This window comes from Pongo abelii, chromosome 22 (genome assembly GCF_028885655.2).
Source record: "Pongo abelii isolate AG06213 chromosome 22, NHGRI_mPonAbe1-v2.0_pri, whole genome shotgun sequence".
Classification (NCBI taxonomy): domain Eukaryota; kingdom Metazoa; phylum Chordata; class Mammalia; order Primates; family Hominidae; genus Pongo; species Pongo abelii.
In genome coordinates, this window is record NC_072007.2 from 42189266 (window position 1) to 42206916 (window position 17651).

Sequence of the window (17651 nt, forward strand, 5' to 3'; positions counted from 1 at the left end):
GTAGAGATGGAGCTTCACCATGTTGCCCAGGCTGGTCTCGAACTCCTGGGCTCAAGCGATCCGCCTACCTCAGCCTCCTAAAGTGCTGGGATTACAGGTGTAAGCCACTGCACCCGGCCCAGACTTTGTGTTTTGAGTGCTAGGTCTCAGGCAGGCAGTCAGCTGGTCCCTGGGCTCAGAGGGTGTATGGTTTGCCCAAAGCCAGGCAGCCAGAACTTCCCTGTCTCATACAGTTGCCTCTCACCACATGTAGCTGTTGAACACTTGAAATGTGCCTGGTCTGGCCCGGTGTGGTGGCTCACGCCTGTAATCCCAGCACTTTGGGAGGCCAAGGTGGGTGGATCACCTGAGGTCAGGAGTTCGAGACCAGCCTGGCCAACATGGTGAAACTCCGGCTCTACTAAAAATAGAAAAATTAGCCAGGCATGGTGGCAGGCATCTGTAATCCCAGCTACTTGGGAGGCTAAGGCAGGAGAATTTCTTGAACCCGGGAGGCAGAGGTTTTGAAGTGAGCTGAGATCTCGTCATTGCACTCTAGCCTGGGCAACAAGAGTGAAACTCCATCTCAAAAACAAACAAAAAAATGTGCCTTGTCCTAACTGAGATGTGCTCCAATTGTAAAACACACACCAGATCTCAAAACGTCATAGTATGAAAAAAAAAGAATGCAAAATATCCCCTTAAGAATTTCAAAATATTGGTCACATGCTCAGATGATCATATTTTAGATAAATGGGGTTATAGGAAATAGAGAGTTAGTTTCACCTGTGTCCTTTTACGTACTGTGGCTACTAGGAAATGTAACATGACTTATGTGGCTTACAGATCTTGGTTGGATGGCACTGGACATGTGGCTGAGGCGAGGATGTCTCCTGTGGATTCTCTTGTGCCATTCTGAGGTTGCTCAGAGGTACCGGTTGTTCCCTCTGAACCAAGAGTGATAGTGCCCAGGTGGGGACTGTTGATGGGTTGGACATGTGAGAATCAGGGAGGCAGTATGGGGCACACCTGGAAGATATAAAAAGTAGAGAGGAGTCACAACCATGTGAATATATTTCACACCTCTGACCTGTGCACTTAAAAGTGGTGAGGACGGGCCAGGCGTGCTGGCTCACACCTGTAATCCCAGCACTCTGGGAGGCCGAGGCAGGCGGATCACTTGAGGTCGGTAGTTTGAGACCAGCCTGGCCAACATGGCGAAACCTTTTCTCTACTAAAAATACAAAAATTAGCCAGGCGTGGTGGTGGGCACCTGTAGTCCCAGCTACTAGGGAGGCTGAGGTGGGAGGATCACTTGGACCCGGGAGACGGAGGTTGCAGTGAGCTGAGATCGCGCCATTGCACTCCAGCCTGGGTGACACAGCGAGTCTCCATCTCAAAAGAAAAAAAAAAAAATGGGGAGGACAGTAACTTTTATTTAGGTGTTTTTACCACAATAAAAAAAATTTTTTTTTTAAATGAACAAAACTTAAGGAGTATGTGTCCCACTATGACTATTGTGTAAAAGCATTTAAAGAATGAAAATTTTATTTGACCATAGGCAATTGGGCTAAACAAAAATTGATAGAATGTAAGCTAGTCAAAATAAACTTTGTTCCAAGAAAAAAAAAAAAGTGGAGAGGGAGGTGTGGGTGGGAGTGGGGGCGTGCTGGCAGCAGATCATGAAGGACTTTCAATATCTCATCGAGGAATCTGGACTTTATTTAGACGATGACCGTAACTGTCTTTAGAAAGAAGACTCTGGGGCCTCAGTGTGAGAAAGGGCTGAAAGCCCGGAGGGTGGAGGAGTGCTACGGGCCTGTCACGATGCTGGCCAGAGCAGGGGGGTGGCCAAGAAGGAACCTTTCGGAGGAGACTTGGCAATCCATTGTAGGGGAGGGGCAAGGGGAAAGGGGACGAACCGGTCGGGCAACAGGTGGGGAGAAGGCAGGCCTCAGCGAGGAGGAATGGTTGTGAATGTGTGACTTTTGAAAGGCAGGGAGGGAGAGTGGGGTGCAGGCTGCCCACCACGTCAGGGTGTCCAGCCGGGATTCTCAGCAAGTTCCCCATCATGGCTGGCGAGGGGTGGTCGTGCATAACCAGCCCATTGTTTTTTGGATCCTGTGGATCTGTTTGCTTTTAGATTATGTCATTTGAGGCTTCCTCTCTGTTGTTGCGGAGTTACACTCTGGATGATTAAAAATGGGGCAGAGTTGGAAGAGACTGGGAAGAGACAGGACTACTGGAGAATGGGAGTTTCTGAGGATTTAAGACCATTGGGTGTTCAGGGGTTTTTTTTGCCAATATATTTATCAGTTGTGTTTCAGGGGTTAAACATTTTGGGGCATACCAAGATGAATCACACACGGTCTCAAAAAACTTGTAAACTGGGCCCTTTTGACTCTTTTCCAAACTAAAGGGACAGGATGCTAGCATTACCTGTTTTAACAATACTCATCTCCCCTTAAGATTCCCGAGTTTTGTGCACTGCAAGTGGGCAGCACTCTGGAGGGACTGAGGGTTAATTTTATCCTTGTGGATAATAAATGCATCTTGGACAAAGGAAGAACACATATTTTAACTAAGTAGCAGCCTTCTGATAAGAATTCCAGCAATTGCACAAGCCCCACCGTTGTCTGTACAGCCCAGCCGTTCTACCTTGCTATCTCAAAATTCTCCATTTTGCTTTCCTCTCTTGCAGGAACCAGTTTCCAGTTTCTCACCAGCAGGATACGTTTCCAGGGTGATCTGCTTACTGAATTGGGGCTGGAGCCCGGACGCAGAGGATCCCCGGGAAAGTGGCTTCAGAACGCCCCTGGGTGGGTGTGGGAGGGTTTCCCAGCCCTGCGTTGGGAGCTGACATTGTTTTTTCCTTAGAGTCTTGCTTTTTGCCTTTGCCCAGCACCTGGTTCTGTTAGCATCGCCAAGATCAGTTCTAATGAGCTTTGTTGTTTAAACTGGGGAAGGAAACTTTTCCCCTCATTTACAAAAAGGCGAATTTTAGCTCAGCAGCGGGAGGGTGGCCAGCGGGGAGCCAGGGGTCAGAGGCAGTTGAGCAGCTACATAAATAGCAGCAATTAATGGGCCCCTGTAAAAGACAGGGATGTGTGTGTTTGCTGTCTAGCATCGTTTCTCTGCGAATCAGAGCAACACTGAAATTAATTATAAAGCCAGCAAAGGATATTTTCTGCTTTCTGTTAAATAAGTATCATCCACACAGAAGCACGTTCCACTCGGATGCATTTACACACATCGTTTCTTTGGAAGGCGGTGTGAAACCAAATTATTTTCAAAACTCCCCACTGGGTCATGCTAATCACCACAGTTTTCAGCCCTTTTATGCGGAATTCAGGCTTGGGCTGGAGCTGGGAGCCCTCAGGCCCTCCTCATTTCCTTCATTGCTCTGGGGGCTTTCCCTTTGCCCACGCTGCCCAAATCATTTCCTCCAGTGCTGTCAACCAGGTTTGAATTTTTATGATGAGATTTACAAAGCAAGCCATTCTGTTATTACTAATAACCATCATAAAGATTTCATAAAGGTTCTGCTTTGGTTTGCTGGGGCTAGTACAGTAAATAACACAGACCTAGGGGGCCTTCAACAACAGACATTGATTTTCTCTGAGTTCTGCAGGCTCGAAGCCTGAGATCAAGGGGTCAGTAGGTTTGGTTTCTCCTGAGGCCTCCTCTCCTTGGCTGACTGAAGGCTGCCCTCCCACTGTGTCTTCACACAGACATCCTCTGTGCTCTTATCCCTGGTGTCTCTCTGTCCGTATCAAGACACCAGTCCTGTTGGATTAGGGCATCACCCTCGTGTCCTCATTTAACCTTATTTCCCTGTTTAAAGGGCCTGTTTCAAAATACAGCCGTCTTTCTGTATCTGCAGGGATTGGTTTCAGGATATCCTTTTTTTTTTTTTGAGACTGAGTCTCACTCCATCACTCAGGTTGGAGTACAATGGCGCAATCTCGGCTCACCGCAACCTCTGCCTCCCGGGTTCAAGTGATTGTCATGCCTCAGCCTCCCAAGTAGCTGGGATTACAGGCATGCGCCACCACGCCTGACTAATTTTTGTATTTTTAGTAGAAATGGGGTTTTGCCATGTTGGCCAGGCTGGTCTCAAACTCCCAACCTCAGATGATCCGCCCGCCTCGGCCTCCCAAAGTGCTGGGCAGGATCTCCTTCTGATACCAGAATCCAAGGATGCTCAAGTTCCTGATAACAAATAGTGTCGTATTCGCATATATCCTATACCTATCCTCCTGTATATTTTAAATCATCCCTACCTTACTTAGAATACCTAATGCAATGCCTACACATCACTTCATTCATGTGGATTCAACTTAGCACTTGGCATGCGGCAAATTCAAGTTTTGCCTATTGGAACTTTGTGAATTATTTTCCCCAACATTTCTGATCTGAGGTTGGAACCCATGGAGGGTCAACTGCACAATCACACTGGAGCTGGAATTTTGGGGGAGGACACGACTTAGCCCGTAACAGGTTCTGAAATAGTTAATAGATTCTTCTTCCAACTGCACGTGGATTCATTCATTCAAGAAATACTCATTGAGCGCTGCCTGTGTGCGGGGGCTGTTCTGGATGTGGTAAGCATGTCAGTGAGGGACCATCTCTTCCCTTCTGGGGCTTCTAAGCGTCAGGCAGATTCCATGCTCACTCAGTTCTGTGGGACTTCAGAGGTGATAAGTGCTATGGAACAAATAGCCTCGGGGCACAGGGGTTGTGAGCTCCAGATGATGTGGTTATAAGTGGGTGAGTCAGGGAAGCTTCTCTGAGAGCTGACATTTCGGCAAGATCTTAGAGGTTGAGGGAGTGCTATGTGGCCAAGGTCCCCAGGAGAGAACACCCCTGTTTCTGCTGCTGAGGAACAACGAGGAGGCAGGTCAAGCCGAGGGAGCCGTGGGCTGCCTGATGGGAGTGGCGCAGGGATCCTCATGACGTGGATTCTTTCCTTTGGGAGCCACGGGGAGCCTGGGTGTGTTTTTATGGTCCTTGCTTTTGGGGAGCCTTCCTGTCCCTCTAGATTAGCTGCTCTGGAGAAGGTGACAGCTCAGACAAGTTTGGGAGAGAGATGGGGTGCCCACCAAGGGGACCACCCAGAATTAGACATTGGCATGTCAGGAATCTTAGGGGGGCATGTGGGGGCTGTGGTGAAGAATGAAGATCCTTCTGTCATGGATCGCCTGCTGTAATGCTGCACCTGTGAGGTCTCCCCAGCACCCCTTCTCCCCATGTCCTGTCCCCAATTCTTAGTCACACTTTTAGGAAGTGAGAAACCATTTTCTGAGCAGGAAAGGCTGGATGGCAAGCAGGGATGATAGTCCACTGCCTTGGGCTCAGCGCGGATCCTAAATTTCTGTTTCTGTTGGGACTTTCCCAGAGCTGCTCGGTCTCCTCGTACCTACTTTCTAGCACTGGCATTTGGCGTCAGTTGCACGGCTGCTGTCCACCCCAAATTGGAATCTGGAAGGCACACCTGGGATTGGGGCTGGCCGTGGCCATGCATCTGTCCTTCCCCCACCGTCCCTCGCTCCCCATCTTCTTTCCAGGTCCATGCTGGCCCTGTTGTTATCCAGGGCATGCTGGTGGAGCTCCTTCCAGGTTCCTGACGCGGTGCTGGACACTGGACACACCAGGTTCAGTCATTTTTGAAATGACCGAGGGTTTGGTGCCTGGACGGGGGTTCTGGAAGTGTTCGAGGAAAAGAACGGGCCTGGCCTTGAAAAAGGGTGAGAAGGAGCCGAAAGGGCTGATCCCAGCAGGGGGCTGGAGGTGGAAGAATGTCTTGTGGTGAGGAAGGAAAACCTATTGTAGCCTAGTGAGTTATGGGGGAAAATAGGGTTAGGAGACTGTGAGTGCTTCGGTCGGGGGAGGAGAGGGGTAGAGTTGTAATTAGGCTGGTTGGGGAAGCCTCTCTGAGAAGGGGACGTTTCTCTTTTTTTGTTCGAGATAGGGCCTCACTGTGTCTCCCAGGCTGGAGTGCAGTGGTGTGATCACGGCTCACTGTAGCGTCAGCCTCCCAGGGTCAAGCCCTTTTCCCACGTCAGCCTCTCAAGGAGCTGGGAACACAGGCCTGCACCACCACGCCTGGCTAAGTTTTTGTGTTTGTTTGGTAGAGACGGGGTTTCACCGTGTGGCCCAGACTGGTTTGGAACTCCTGGGCTCAAGCCATCTGCCTGGGGGACATTTCTCACACAGGTCTGTAGACTCTCTGCATCACGATCGCACACAAGCTGAAACGGTGTCCTCAGATAGCACTCAGATTTGATTGAAATGATTTTAATGTTTGAAGGGAAGGCACTGGTCTGCCTACATTGTAATTGGGAAATCTGAGGGCTGAAGTCATGGGACTTCCCAAGGCAGTAGTGGAGATGACCAAGAACTTATACTGACCTCCTGTAGTGCCCTGGTGGGATTTTCCACACATGCATTCATTTATTCATTGATTCCCTCTTTCCCTTGCTCCCATGAGCCCAGCACTGTGCTAGGGTGCTGGAAGGTCAGACACCATTCCTACTTTCGTGGAAAGTACAGTGGAGGGTATCATAGCAGCTAAGCGTGTGTGTGATAGGTGTGACAGCTGGAGAGGCCCAGAGTTACCCCAGCCAGTCTGGATGGGGAAGCAAACTGTAACCTGAGGCCAGTGGCGGGTGGGAATTGGGGTTGACCCGGCCAAGAGTGTGTGGGAGGGAATTCCAGGCCGGGCTGGGTGGGGGTGGGAGACAGGAGGCAGAGAGATTAGCAGGGAGGCCCAACTCTGCCAGAGGGATGATGGTGGGGCTGCCGCAGGGGAGTATGGGAAGGAAGGGGAAGGGGAGGGAGATTGTCCAAGGTGGAGGTGACAGACTTGGTGATGAATGAGGTGTGGGAATAGGGGCAGGGTGGCTGGAGGAGGATGTTACAGTAGGGCCACCTGTGGATGGTGGTGCTGTAGGCTGAGCTGGGAGCCCCAGAGAGGAGTTGGGGCAGGGGGAGGTGACAGGCTCGGAGGCCCACAGATTATCCAGGTGGAGATGGCCAGAGGCACATCAGAGCTCAGGAAGAGGTGTGAGCAGGACAGGCATTCACTCATGGGCAGATGGACAGTCATGAGCGTGCTGGAAGTGGAGGGGTGGACGCGTGCCTCCCCAGCAGAGGAAGGCCTGGGACAGAACCTCAGGGAGGCTACAGGGGGAGAAGCAGGAGGTGTGGGACCTGGGAGGGCAAGGAGGGTGTGAGAGGTCAACAGGGAGAGTAGCCTCCAGGTACCGGGGACCCTGGTGAGGCAGTCACAGGGAGTGGTGGGAGTGGCAGTCCGGGGCAGGGGCTGTCTGGGCTTCCGTGTCTACCCACTCCTGTGAACCAAACACGCAGAGCCTAGTGACCACTACTTATTGAGGACTCTGATGAATGCTCTCAGAGCCAGGGTTTGCAGCTTCAGAGCCTGTGTGCCCAGCTGCTGTTGCTGTGACGTCCCCAGACTGGGGAAGGCAGGAGGAGAGTGGAAGAGGAACTGTAAGACCTGGCCCTAGGCCGGGCGTGGTGGCTCATGCCTGTAATCCTAGCACTTTGGGAGGCCAAGGCAGGCGGATCACCTGTGGTCAGGAGTTCAAGACCAGCCTGACCAACATGGAGAAACCCCGTCTCTACTAAAAATACAAAATTAGCCGGGCATGGTGGCTCATGCTTGTAATCCCAGCTACTCGGGAAGGCTGAGGCAGGAGAATCGCTTGAACCCAGGAGGTGGAGATTGCAGTGAGCTGAGATCTCGCCATTGCACTCCAGCCTGGGCAACTAGAGTGAAACTCTGTCTCGAAAAAAAAAAAAAAAAAAAGACCTGGCCCCAGCCTGCAGTGAATGAATGCTAGCCCTTTGTTCTTACATTTTTACTCTTCTGCAGGGAATCCCGTAGAATTGTAGGATGCTCAGATGGTCTGTTAGCCTGCTCAGGCTGCCACAACAAAATGCCATGGAGTAGGTGGCTTAAAATAACAGAAATTCATGTTTCACAGTCCTGGAGTCTGGAAGTCCGAGATCAAGGTGCCAGTGGGGTTGGTTTCTCCCAAGGCTCTCCCCTTGGCTTCTAGATGACTGCCTTCTCTCTGTGTCCTCACACGACCTTTCTGTACAGGCTCAGAGACAGAGAGAGTTCTGGTGTCTCTTCCCCTTCTTATAAGGACATCAGTCCTATTGGATTAGAGCCCCACTCTAATGACCTCATTTAACGTTAATAACCTCTTTAAAGTCTCTCTCTTTAAATACAGTCACGCTGGGGGTTAGGGCTTCAATATACGCAATTCAGTCTATTGCAGATGGCAATCTTGAACCATTGCAAAGAATCTGAATTATCCTCCCCTCCCCGACAAATGGACGTAAAGATCCAGGACTCTTTTATAGTACAGGTTAATTATCCCTTATCCGCTTGGGACCAGAAGTGTTTTAGATTTGGGATTTTTTTTTTTTTTTTTTTTAATATTTGCTTTGTACCCAGTGGAGTACCCTTAATTCCAAATACTCCAGTGAGCATTTTCTATAGGTGTCGTGTTGATGCTTAACAAGTTTCAGATTTTGGAACATGTTGGATTTTGGGTTTTCAGGTTAGAGATTAGAGATGTTCAACCTGCATACACTTATACCTAGAACCCTGGCAGGTATATTTTAGGTGTTTAATAAATGTTTGTTGAAGAAGGAAAGATTCATTTGAGTTTCGTATACAGTATTCGTTAAGAAACCAAAGTGTTCTGGGAAGAAAGCTTTTTTGGGGATAATTTCCATGTGAAAAGAAAACTCCGTTGATCAGGGCTTCCCATTCCCTGTGCGTTTTGATTATTTAAAATATGGTGTAAAAGTGCTTTGATTAAGGAAAGGCTATGAACTTTCTAAAATACAGCACATTGTATAATGTGTAAAACACGTATGTATATTTCTGTGATATTAAAGAGGAGTCTCTTTGATCAGTATTTTTTTTTTTCTTCCTCTCAGTCGTACAGAAGATCCATTTTACATCTGACTTCTCATTTTGGAGATTGGATACATCAATACTTGATGTGTTTCAGAGTAATGAATTTTAAAGGCAGTGAAGGGTGATACAGGAGGAAGGGATGAATTTAAAATCCTGTTAACTCTGATCCTATGTAGACAGTCTCAGCTAAGTCAATATTTAAAGAAGATGAGAGACTTGCCTGATAGGAAGTCACTGCCTTGGGATTTAAAAGCAACTCTATTCCAGAGAGTTCAAAACCCTGAGATAGAGTTCAGCCTTCTTTTTTAATATGCTGAAGCCACCAGTCAAGGAAATGCATATTGTTTTCCTTAGCTGAACTGAGCTTGAATGCTTTTTCCCCCTCTCTACGGGTTGATTCATTGAAAGTAAATTGGTAATGATAATAACAGCATCAATTTAAGGAGCACTTCGTATGTGCCAGACATTGTACTAAGTGCTTGCTTTTTTTTTTTTTTTTTTTTTTTTTTTGAGACGGAGTCTTGCTCTGTCACCCAGGCTGGAGTGCAGTGGCGCGATCTCAGCTCACTGCAAGCTCCGCCTCCTGGGTTCACGCCATTCTCCTGCCTCAGCCTCCCGAGTAGCTGGGACTACAGGCGCCCGCCACCACGCCCGGCTAATTTTTTGTATTTTTGGTAGAGATGGGGTTTCACCGTGTTAGCCAGGATGGTCTCGATCTCCTGACCTCGTGATCCACCCGCCTCGGCCTCCCAAAGTGCTGGGATTACAGGTGTGAGCCATTGTGCCCGGCCCTGAGTGCTTTCTTTATGTACATTATCTTAGGGACTATTGGTAGATGGAAGTGTGTGTCATTACCGGGTGCATTACTGGGCCTGGGTGATTTTGAGCATCCCTTATTCTAAGTAAAATTCTACATTGGATTTTTTTCTCCTAATACCTAACAAAGGCCGTCAAGCATGAATTCCTTGGCAGTTAGCAAGTGACCTCTCTCCTGATGGGTCGGGATCCACACACATGGCCTCTTCTTCCTGTCTTGTGTTGGGGAGAGCAGTGCTTCCCTTTCGTGCAGGGCAAACTCTTCCTCCTCTTCCTCTCCTTCCTTAAGGTTTCCTCTCTCTTTCTTTTCTTTTCTTTCTTTCTTTTTTTTTTTTTTTTTGAGATGGAGTCTCGCTCTGTCACCCAGGCTGGAGTGCAATGGAGCTTTCTTGGCTCACTGCAGGCTCTGCCTCCCAGGTTCAAGTGATTCTCCTGCCTCAGCCTCCCAAGTAGCTGGGACTACAGGCGTGTACCACCATGCCCAGCTAATTTTTGTATTTTTAGTAGAGATGCGGTTTCACCATGTTGCCCAGGCTGGTCTCGAACTCCTGACCTCAAGTTATTGCCAGCCTCAGCCTCCCAAAGTGCTGGGGTGACAGGTGTGAGCCACCACACCTGGCCTGGTTTCCTCTCTTCTGTCTCTCCTGCATCTTGTATTTCATTATCTCAGTAGCTGCTGCTAGTGATTTTTTGGCCTTGGGGGATTTCCATTGCTTTCTTATGAGCTTAGCTATTTATTTAAAAGTGGTTTGCTGATTTTATCCGTCATCATTGATTGGTGATGTTTGTTTGGCAGGGAAGTAGGAGGGTGGAGTTACCGTGTTGTGAGAAATGCTTTCTGTTTTTCCTTTTTCTGAGACAGGGTCTCACTCTGTCGCCTAGGCTTGAGTGCAGTGGTGAGATCCTAGGTCACTACAGCCTGGAACTCCCGGACTCAAGAGATCCTCTCACCTCAGCCTCCTGAGCAGCTGGGACCACTGGCAGGAGCCACCACGCCTGGTTAATTTTTGTGAGATGAGGTTTCGCCATGTTGCACAAGCTGCTATTTCCTAATCAATAAAAGAAGTTGAGGAATAATCTCTTTCAACTGTCCTATATTGGAACTGTGCTCTTCTCTTTCTACTAATTTTCCACCACTGCAGGACTTTGCTACTAATCTTCTTGGAAAAATGGAGGAAATCTTTGGGAAACTGATTCCTTTGTAAAATTTTGAAAAGGCTTGAAGCTTGGATCTGTTGATGAGCGTCGGTTTTACTGATCTTTGACAGAAAGTTGTTTTTCTTGTGCTTATGATGACATCCAGGCTTAGATACCCTCCTGAAACTCCCATTCCCAAACATACATACACACACACACACACGTGCGCACACACACACACACACACACACCCCTGGACTGAATTGGGAGTTCCCTGGCAGCACTGGCTGGGGACCTCATCCTTAAGTGAATTGGGGAACCTGCAGCGTTGGTAAGAGCCATTGATTGGTGTGGTGCTATCATTCCTGTTGCCTGGAACATGCTAAACTTGCTTATTTTACTGCCATTTGATAGCAGAGATTTAATTTCACTCTGTAAAACTCTCCCGACTCAAGCAGTTTATTTTGCAGCTAGAGATCCATTATTGCATTGGGCTTTACCCAGTTAGAGTCAGTATTAGCTTTGTTTTGCCTGCAAACCTCTGATTACTGTCAAATTGAATTAGATGTCTCCCTTTGCTGATCACTGATTGACTTTTCCTTAATTTCCCATTCATTTTTTCCCCCATTTCAGTTGTTATAGATGAAGTCGATTAAATGGTTTTGTGTAATCAAGAACGGCATTCCATTTCAGTATTATCAACGTGGAGCTTGTAAGTCAGGGGGTGGATGAAAACAAGCTGGTAATGAGCTGGTATTTGAAAATTGAGAGGGAGCTTAATAGGAAGCCTTCTCCAAGGTGAGGTAGCTTAAGGGCTCAGGGTTTTCATGGAGGGAACCTTGATGGCAGAACTTGGGAATCAAGGTGTCAGATGATGGTAGGGCACACACCAGGGGTGTTAGTTTCCTGCAGCTGCTGTAACAAATGACCACAAACTTGGCTTAAAACAACAGAAAGTGATTCCCTCACAGTCTGGAGGCTGGAAGTCCAAAATCAGTCTCATTGGAGATCAAGGTGTCAGTAGGGCCATGCTTCCTCCAGAGACCCAAGGGGAGACTTGGACTTTGCTTCTCCCAGCCCCTGGTGGCTGCCGGCATCTCCTGGGCTTGTGGCCACATTATTCTCTTGTCTCCATCTTCACTTTGCTTTCTTCTCTGCTTGTCTATCTGATCCCCTCCGTCTTTTAAAGACACTTTGGATGGCATTTAGGACTCACCCAGTTAATCCAGTACAGCCTCCCCATCTGAAGACCACTAACTTCATCATGTCTGCAGAGTCCCATCCCCCTAAAGATGTCATTTTCCGGTTCCAAGGATTAGGATGTGGGCCTATCTTTGGGAGGCCATTTTTCGACTTACCACACTGGGCCCACTTCACGGAAGGCCTTGGTACGATGGCCCAAGGCCTGGGCTGGACTGGGTGGTATGAGGTTGAGGGGCTGGACTGAGTGGTATGAGGAGGAGGGGCTGGACTGAGTGGTATGAGGTTGAGGGGCTGGACTGAGTGGTATGAGGATGAGGGGCTGGACTGAGTGGTATGAGGTTGAGGGGCCGGACAGAGTGGTATGAGGATGAGGGGCTGGACTGAGTGGTATGAGGATGAGGGGCTGGACTGAGTGGTATGAGGTTGAGGGGCCGGACTGGATGGTATGAGGTTGAGGGGCTGGACTGTGTGGTATGAGGTTGAGGGGCTGGACTGAGTGGTATGAGGATGAGGGTCTGGACTGAGTGGTATGAGGATGAGGGTCTGGACTGAGTGGTATGAGGATGAGGGGCTGGACTGAGTGGTATGAGGATGAGGGGCTGGACTGAGTGGTATGAGGATGAGGGGCTGGACTGAGTGGTATGAGGATGAGGGGCTGGACTGAGTGGTATGAGGATGAGGGGCTGGACTGAGTGGTATGAGGTTGAGGGGCTGGACAGAGTGATATGAGGATGAGGGGCTGGACAGAGTGGTATGAGGTTGAGGGGCTGGACTGAGTGGTATGAGGATGAGGGGCTGGACTGTGTGGTATGAGGTTGAGGGGCTGGACTGAGTGGTATGAGGATGAGGGGCTGGACTGAGTGGTATGAGGATGAGGGGCTGGACTGAGTGGTATGAGGTCGAGGGGCTGGACTGAGTGGTATGAGGATGAGGGGCTGGACTGAGTGGTATGAGGATGAGGGGCTGGACTGAGTGGTATGAGGATGAGGGGCTGGACTGAGTGGTATGAGGTTGAGGGGCTGGATGGGGTTTCCAGGGAGTATTTCCCCAGCACCATAGATCACCTCATTGCCTTGTCCTTTCACCTTCAGGAAAGGGAGGAGGATGGGCTAGAGAAAGAGCAAGAAGTGAGAGAGTGGGGAGAAGTGCTTGGAAATACTGCATTTGTGCAGAAGTTGGAAGGTACAGGAAGAACTGCCCAAAGAAAAGCCTAGCATGCACCCCTAAGCCTGGCATGTGGGAACCAACACTAATTGTTAGGATGACTGTAATCGTACAACTGCGATAATGAGGTCCAGATTGATGGAAAGAGCCACCTGTGCTGTCCTTTCTGTTCAGCGGGGTCTGCAGTGTAGACACTTGCTAACCAATTACGGAGCTTCATAGGGTCCTACTTTGACATAGCTCATGGAGGTGTAAAACCCTGATATGGGCTGGTTCAGCCCTGGGAGTGGAGCCTGAGAGGGAGTTCGTGAAGACTCTGCTTTCTGTGGGTCTCATGGACGTGGGGGAGCAGAGGGGATGGTGGAGTCAACGAGGAATTGTCAGAGGCTCCTGAGACTACACTGAAGGGCTAGAGTGAGGAGGAGAGAGAGGCTGCCGGTGAAAGGTGGCGTCATTCCCCACTGCCAAGGAGGGTCTCTCTGTGCCTGGAAATGCATCCCAAAGGGCATCAGATAGATTCCTTTCTTATTTTTTCAGGGAAGCTATTTGTTTCTTGTGGCTGCTATAATGAATTACCACTCTGGTGGCTTAAGGTAACAAATTGATTCTCTCACAGTTCTGGAGGCCAGAAGTCTTAAAAAGTATTGGCAGGGCCACGCTCCCTCCAGAGACTCTAGGGGAGGATCCTTCCCTGCCTCTTCCGGCTTCCAGTGGCAGCCAGCATTCCTTGGCTTGTGGCCCCTCACCCCAATGTCTGCCTCCTTCCTCCTGTGGCTGCCCCCTCTGCTTATTTGTGTGAAAACTTCTTTCTCTATTTTATAAGGACACTTATGAGGACATTTAGGGCCTACCCAGGTAATCCAGGTTAATCTCATCTCAGAATTCTTCACTTAATCACTTCTGCAGAGACCCTTTTTCCAAATAAAGTCACATGATCCAGAGATTAGGCCATTATTCAACCTGGTACAGGCAATTGAAGAGCTCAATAAGGTATCTTAACAGTAATTGTATACTCTGTTAAAAAGGCAGATTGTATTACTGCTGGGCCTTTAGACTTGTTTGTTCACGGTACTTTTAAGAATTTCATTGCCACAGGGTGTAATTTTTTAAATGCTGCAACACGGAGTGGAGCAAAGACAATGCCTAATTGTACTTTTCAGCATTCTTTTTTCTCCACCTCCCCAAGAGGATGGATATGAAATATGTGTGTGTCTATGTGTTTTTGGAGGGTAACAGTTAACAAAGCTGTTAGTTTAGCATCCCTTGAACTACTTGGGGCCAGTCACAGCCAGAGTGTAACTTTACCTCCTGTGGGCTGCGAGCATCGCCCGAGCTGACTTGGGGTAGTGCAGGCCCCATGCTGTGAGGTGTGGATGGCAGGGGCTCTTCTGGCCTGTCTGGTCCCCTTGGGGGCTGATTGACTCTTTGTTACTCCTATCTTTGGATTAGGGGCCTGAACCTCCCTATTAAAATGAGACTCTGGGCTGGGCACGATGGCTCATTCCTATAATCCCTGCACTTTGGGAGGCCGAGGTGGGTGGATCACTTGAGGCCAGGAGTTTGAGACTAGCCTGGCCAACATGGCCAAACCCTGTCTCTACTAAAAATACAAAAATTAGCTGGGTGTGGTAGCAGGTGCCTGTAATTCCAGCTACTCAGGAGGCTGAGGCAGGAGAATTGCTTGAACCGGGGAGGCAGAGGTTGCAGGGAGCCAAGATTGTGCCACTGCACAATCTTGGCCTGGGCCACAGAGCGAGACTCCATCTCAAAAAAAAAAAAAAGGAGACACGGCTCTATAGAGGAGATAATACATTATGCTGTTTACAGCCATCTTTGCTTTGGTGATTCCGTTGGTTGGTCACTATTAGTCACTTGCTGTTTATGCAGCACTGTGTGTCGTGAAGGGGGAGTGGTCCCTGCGTTAAGCCATGACTGCCTTACATCTTACTGCAGATGCTGTTGTGTAGGGACGTAGGGAGGGAAGGTGCAGGGGAATCTCTCTGGAAGGGAGGTTAGCCTCTGAAGGACCTGGGGTTGGGGGCTTGAGTGGGGGAAGGGGGTGGCTGGAGTACCTGGAGAGTGATAGAATTCGTGTCCCAGGGAGTGACAAGACATGCCAGGGGGGAGAGCTGGGAGGAGTTGGGACCGGGTGGTGGTGGGGCTGATGGAGAAGATGCTTGGGTGCTCCCATAGGCAGCAGTGAGACCTCAAGAGCTTCTGCAAGAAATCAGAGTTCCAGACCCGCTGATTTGGAGGCAGAGTGTAGAATGAATTCAAGAGGCCAGCAGGAGCCTCAGGAGGAGGTGACATCCATGCCTTAGTCCACGCTGGGGGTGGCCAGACTTTTATTGATTCGTCACTATTTTGTTTAATTTGAAGTTTGCCTTTAGTTTGGACTTTTTCGCTTTTTTGTTTTCTTTTTGTTTTTTAAGGTTTTCTTCAGCTTTATTGAGGCTTAACTGACAGATAACCGCGTGTGCTTAACAGTGTGCAGGGTGGGGCTTCGATGAGTGAGCACGTTGTGAAATGGTTACCATGGTCAAGCTCATGGGCGTGTCCATTACCTGACAGGGTTGTCAGTTTTGTGTGTGTGTTGAGAACATTAAAAATATCTCTCTTAGCAGTTTTCTTTCTTTCTTTTTTTTTTTTTTTGAGGTGGAGTTTTGTTCTTGTCGCCCAGACACAATCTCTGCTCACTGCAACCTCTATCTCCCGGGTTCAAGCGATTCTCCTGCCTCAGCCTCCTGAGTAGCTGGGATTCCAGGCATCCACCACTACACCCAGCTAATTTTTGTATTTTTGGTAGAGATGGGGTTTCACCATGTTGGCCAGACTGGTCTCGAACTCCTGATCTCAAGTGATCCACCCGCCTTGGCCTCCCAAAGTGCTGGGATTACAGGCACGAGCCATCGTGCCCGGCCTCTTAGCAGTTTTCTTTCTTTTTTTTTTTTTGAGATGGAGTTTTGTTCTTGTTGCCCAATCTGGAGTGCAATGGCACAATCTTGGCTCACTGCAACCTCTACCTCCTGGGTTCAAGCGATTCTCCTGCCTAAGCCTCCCGAGTAGCTGGGATTCCAGGCGTCCACCACCACGCTCATCTAATTTTCGTATTTTTAGTAGAGACAGGGTTTCACCATGTTGGCCGGGCTGGTCTTGAACTCCTGACCTCAAGTAATTCACCCGCCTCGGCCTCCAAAAGTGTTGGGATTATAAGCACGAGCCACCACACCCAGCCTCTTAGCAGTTTTCAAGTGTGCAATACATTATTTTAACCCTGGTCACCAGGCTGTACATTAGATCTCAGACTTCTGTTTTTTTCTTTATCATGAAGTATGTCCACAAAATAATATTTGAGCCCCTCACTGAAAACATGTATTCATCTGTATTTATTTACTTATTATTTATTTCTGTACTTGTACCTGTGTATGGCATATTGCATATAATGCATTTTGAGTGCATTGTGAAACAGGTACAAAAAGTAATTACAAAAAAGAGAAATAACAAGAAATGGAAGGTCCACTGACTTCATCCTGCACCCGGAGGCTCCATAGCTGTGTATGAAGGTGTTCCTGGGGTGCTCATGTCTCAGTTCATGACAGGGCGTCTGGGCACTGGGGCAGTGGTTGCAATGAACCGGACGGGTGGTTCAGGGGAACAGAGAGGAAGGACAGGTGGTGAGACAGCTGGAAGAAGACATTGACATCATGTGTTGACGTCAGTGGCTGATCACATTAGAGAGGGGAGTGAAGACAAAAGAAGGAACAGGGCAGCCAGGCGTGGTGACTCACGCCTTTGACACCAGCGCTTTGGGAGGCTGACGGGGAGAATCACTGGAGGCCAGGAGTTCAAGACCAGCCTGGGCCACGTGGGGAGATCCGTTTCTACAAAAAGAAAAGAATTAGCCAGCCGTGGTGGTGTGTGCTTATAGTCCCAGCTCCTGGGAGGCTTAGCTGGGAGGATCACTTAAGCCCAGGAGTTTGAGGCTTCAGTGAGCCATGATTGCACCATGTACTCCAGCCTGGGCAACAGAGAGACTCTGTCAAGAAAGAAAGAGAAAAAGAGAGAGAGAAGAAGAAAGAAAGGAAGGAAAGAGGAAGGGGAGGGAGAGAGGGAAGGAGGGAGGAAGGGAGGGAGGAAGGAAGGAAGGAAAGAAGGAAGGAAGGGAGGGAGGAAGGAAGGGAGGGAGGAAGGAAAGAAAGAAGGAAGGAAGGAAGGGAGGGAGGGATGGAGGGAGGGAGGGAGGGAAGGGAAGGAAAAGGGTGAATACAATGGAGAGGTGACTTCCCCTAAAGGAAAGAGGACGGGGGACAGATGCGGATTTGGGTGGAATAGACAATCTTCCCTTCCCCTTGTTCTTCCATCCTTCCTTCTGTTCTTCCCTCCGTCCCACCCT

General features: G+C 49.0%; 1 protein-coding gene across 2 annotated transcripts in view; it reads left to right on the forward strand.

The window, feature by feature from the left end:
* Nucleotides 1–17651, forward strand: part of HUNK (hormonally up-regulated Neu-associated kinase) — a 129202-nt gene that overhangs the window by 33400 nt on the left and 78151 nt on the right. Inside the window, exon 1 of one of the 2 annotated variants that reach the window (XM_054542458.2) lies at nt 2327–2798. The exons of the other annotated variant lie outside the window; for it this stretch is intronic. The gene's annotated coding sequence lies outside the window, so the exon portion shown is untranslated. Of the gene's footprint in view, nt 1–2326; nt 2799–17651 lie in introns of those variants that run through there. 2 annotated transcript variants of the gene reach the window in all.